This window comes from Triticum aestivum, chromosome 3A (genome assembly GCF_018294505.1).
Source record: "Triticum aestivum cultivar Chinese Spring chromosome 3A, IWGSC CS RefSeq v2.1, whole genome shotgun sequence".
NCBI lineage: Eukaryota > Viridiplantae > Streptophyta > Magnoliopsida > Poales > Poaceae > Triticum > Triticum aestivum.
The window spans coordinates 740,166,672-740,171,233 of NC_057800.1; positions in this window are offsets into that span (position 1 = coordinate 740,166,672).

The window sequence follows — 4,562 nt, forward strand, 5'->3', positions numbered from 1 at the left end:
TAGCCTCAAAATTAGCCTCTCTTTCTGTAAAAGAAGCTTTAAGCACATCACTCATTCTCATCGGCCCGATGTTGTGCGATATCCCCCCACCCTTCCTTCATATAGGGACACAAAACTATCTAACGAGGCCCCGAAGAGCTTTTTAGTGGCTTGTTAGTCAAAATAAATGACGACACTTGACCCAACTAACAAGACATGGCGGACAACAAGACTCCAGTAGACGTTGACGTGGTTAATTTGGCCACACTCCACTACTTACTTGTGGACGTGGAGGTGGTTGATTTGGCCACACTCCACTACTTACTTGTTGCCAGCCGGTCGCACAGCAATGACCTCCCAAGTCAGTTGGCCAATGCCTGCCTTCTTGTGAACGTTACTCTAGCCCATCAAAGGGGGCACTGACAAGTCTTTGAAATCGCATCGCATTGTTTTGGTTTGTGCTTCGTGCTGCACAGAGAAAAAAATTGCCAGCATGCATGACACGAATCTCATGCCAAACTTGCAGTCTGCAGAGTAGACCAACCATACATACCAGCAGCAGCGAGTCCTTGCTGTGCATGCAGAACTGCGGTATGAAGATGTCAAATTAACCACGGAGGCATGCGTCCAGTTCTTGAGAGGCATCCTCTGTCTGCCCCGAGGACATCGGAGGTGGCGGGTGGAGTGGGCGAGCAGCGGGGCGCGATGGGCTACCGGACCACCATGGAGCGCGCGCGTCCTCTTGGACGACGCCGACGGAGGCGGCGAGCTGCCGCGCACGTACGGTGCGGCGTCAGGTACCAAGGTACGTACAATGGAGGGAGCTAATGGATAGTGGGAGGGAGATACCGAGGCACCAACTGGAAGAAAGAAGGTGCGCGCTCCCGCACGCCGGAGGCGAGGGGAGGGGATGGACTGCCTGGCCATGACGATGGTCGCCGCGCAGTTTGGGCCCTCCGCCGCTGTACTCTCCTCCATCCAGCCAGCGAGTCCATCCTGGGCCGGGTGATGACCAAACCCATATAATGCAGCTCGGACCTCGCCAAAGCGGGAGCTCCTATTGGACGCTCTTTGCGTCAAATTGGCGGCCAGACGCACAGGCGCAGCTCGACTGGGCCGGCCCGTGAAGCTTCACCGCGGGACGAAAAAGATGGCAAAAAAGAAAGGCAGGCGCAACGACGATTCCAACTTGTGACCAAGTGCTTGAGACCGCGCACACGTCGCCAACCCAGTAGACTAGTACAGTTTTCTCAAAAAAGAAAGTAGACTAGTACGGTTGGTTAAAGAGCAGCCTATCTGTTAAAGAACTAAACCTGACTTGTGCACTGTAGCGAACAAGAACCAATTACTGTAGCGAACCCAAAATTACTTGTTGTATTAAATGTTTTTTAAGTATACTTTCTTTCAATGTGTCTCTTTAAAAAAGTGCGCACATTTTTTGAATTCATGAAAAAAAAATAGAGACAGGAACATTTTTCGAATATATGAACAAAAAAAATTAAAAAGTCAGATTTTTTTGTGATAACTTGAAATATTTTTTGAGTTTATGAACAAACTATGAAATTCCGAACAAATTCGAAACCATGTGAACATTATGAAATTCCAAAGATGTAACCACAACCTTTTTTTGAATTTATGAACAAATTATGAAATTCCAAACAAATGTATAACTTCGGACATTTTTTGAATTTGTGAACAAAAATTGGATAAATGGAACATTTCGTGATATTCCAAACAAAAATTCAAACAGCGAACATTTTTTTAATTGGTGAACAAAAAATAAAAAATGGAATATTTCATGAAAGTATGAACAAAAGTTTAAAACCACAAACATTTTTCGAAATTTCTTGAACATTTTTAAAATTTGTATCCAAATTTTGAAAACGTGAACATTTTTTGAAAATGCAAATAATTTTTTTGAAGAACAAGAACAATTTTCCAAAAATGGGAACAAATGTGAAATTCCAAAACATTTTTGAAAGTTTGAACAAATTTGAAAACACGGACATTTTTCGAAAATCATGAGAAAATTTTGGAAAATGGGAAGAAATGTGAAATTCCAAAACTTTTTGAAAATTTGAACAAATTTGAAAACGTAAACATTTTTTGAAAATCACGAACAAATTTTGAAACACCGAACACATTTTGAAACACAAACAAATTTTGTAAATTTTTTGAAAAGAACGAAATGTTTTTTGAAACCTGAACAAAAGAATCAAACATTTTTTATAAAAAGCCAAATAAAGTATTGAATATATTGAATTATTTTTTGAAAATGCGATATTTCCAAAACAAAAATAAAAGAAAGAAAGAAACAGGAAAACGAAAAAACGTGAAAGAAAGAAACAAATAATAGCAGACCTCTTTGCATGTATAAGACTCTAGTGTTGTTAAGCTCGAGTGGCTAGATACGCATCTCCAGGAGTAGGAGGTTTGAGGTTAGATTCCTCCCTCTCTTCATTTTTAGAGCGATTTTCTCTGTAGGAAGCATTCGACATGGGCTGCCCCACGAACGGTCGATGGGTGTGCGACAGGTCGACATTTTGGCGCAAAATGCGGCGAATAGGGTTTTCCAACCGAAGCGGCCGCCCCATTACAGCGAGGTTCTGCTGAAGCGCCTACACCGTAGCCCGATACTGCAGTGCCTAATTCTGTAGCGGGCATTTTTAGGAAAAAAAACTTGATACTGCAGGTCTTTTGTAGAAGATGAACATTCTTTGAAACACCTGAAAGAAACTAAAATTTTGATTTGTCTAATAAAACATGAAACTTTTTGAAATTTCAAATATATTTTATAAAGACGAAAAAAAATTAAATTGTAAAAAAACAGGAATAAAATTTGATTTTGTTAATTTTTGGATTTCCTTCATTTTCTTAAAATGCGTTTTTAAACTCTGAACCTTTTGGAATTTTCCAAACATTTTTTTAAAAACATGAACGAACATTTTAGTTGTTAATATTATTTTTAAAAATATTAACATTTTTATTGGAAAACATGAACAAAGTTTTGGAATCTAAATTATTTTTTATAAAGCGATCAATTTTTTATATTAGTGATTTTATGAAAAAACAAAACAGTCAAAAATAGAAAAAACCTAAAAAACACAGGAAAAAAAGTCAATTCAAGAACCTTCTAAAAGGTTTCCAATGACGGTAAAAACCTAAGCCGAAACTTGCCAGAAGGTTCTCGAAACTGGAACCAACGTGCACAACTTAGAAACGTCAAAATGGGATGGCCTAGCTCGGTGCGCTGGGTGCATTTCAACAACAATTTGATGCAACGAGTGTCATACATGGTTTTCCAACCCAACCCTCCTATCTGCATCTACAGTCTAGGAAAATGGCGTTTTTTTAGAGATGCGTGAGGTTTCCAGAGAACTGCAGCCATCACTATCGGAGAATTACGGTCTCCTCGTCTTTGACTGCCATCTCGGCGCTGAGAGGTGAGGGGACGTCGGATGTTAAGAGTTTGATAATCTTTGCTAGTGTCTAGTGACGATCATAGTTTTGTGATAATAAGTTATTATCATTCTTTTTGGCGGTGTCGTGAAGAGACAAATTTGTGTCCTTGCTGATCTGATTTTGATGTTTATGTTTTTTTGTTGGTGTGCTTCTTTGTGGAGTTGAAATATTTCATCGACACCAATGGTGAAGATATTGTGATTCGACAGCTTACACTTCTAGGGGATCGTCGCTGGCCCAAGTGTGTTCAGCGCTCAAAGCTTTCCGTCTTTTTGGATGGACGACTCAAGGGGCTTTTAGAAATCTTTATTGGTAATCAAATTTGTGCGGATGAAAGAGTGATAAAATCATTTCTCCGGTCTTATTGCAACCTCTTTATCAAGTCTTGGGAGTATTTTGTCTTGCAAATATTGATACCATGGATAAGTTTATCCTTCGTAGCATGGCCAAAGAGGGATAACCTATAAGGCTATGAACACAACAATATATGTGTCATAAATTTGGCACTTCAGCGATGCCCAGAGGCCGCACCAGTGGCTAGTCTCACCTATTCATCTCCAAAGAGTAAATATGGGAACCGTTTGGACTGAAAGATAGTTTTTCGATTGGTTTTTGATTGGATTGAGAAGCAAACCAGTTGGGTTTGGTTTGGTTTGTGCCTAAGAATGGGCTGAATAGGTTTGGGTTGGGTTTCAGATTTTTCGGTCGTCCCAGGTGAAGCTATATATGTGGAGCCCCACATCCGGCGGTATGCGTACCGCAGCCACGGTGATCATATCGAGATTCAGGACAAGTGCCACACACGTGTCGGGAGAGAAGAACGGCACGTTGATTTTCAGTGGCAGCAACTGCCATGGGCACATTGTCAACCTGAAAAAGACTTGTCTTGCACTCAAACATGGAGATACTAATCCAATTAGTCGCGTCTGCTAGAGACGAGCAATGTGACGCTCTGTTGCAAGGACGATTTTTTTTCTTAAAAAAGATGTTATCCCCTGGCCTCTGCATCAAAATGATGCATGCGGCCTTCTTATTAATAAGCAAATAGTTCAACAAAATCTTCAGGTCTCAAAAAGCAAAATAAGCTCCCAAAAAGCAAAACAACATGAACCAGGCAGGGC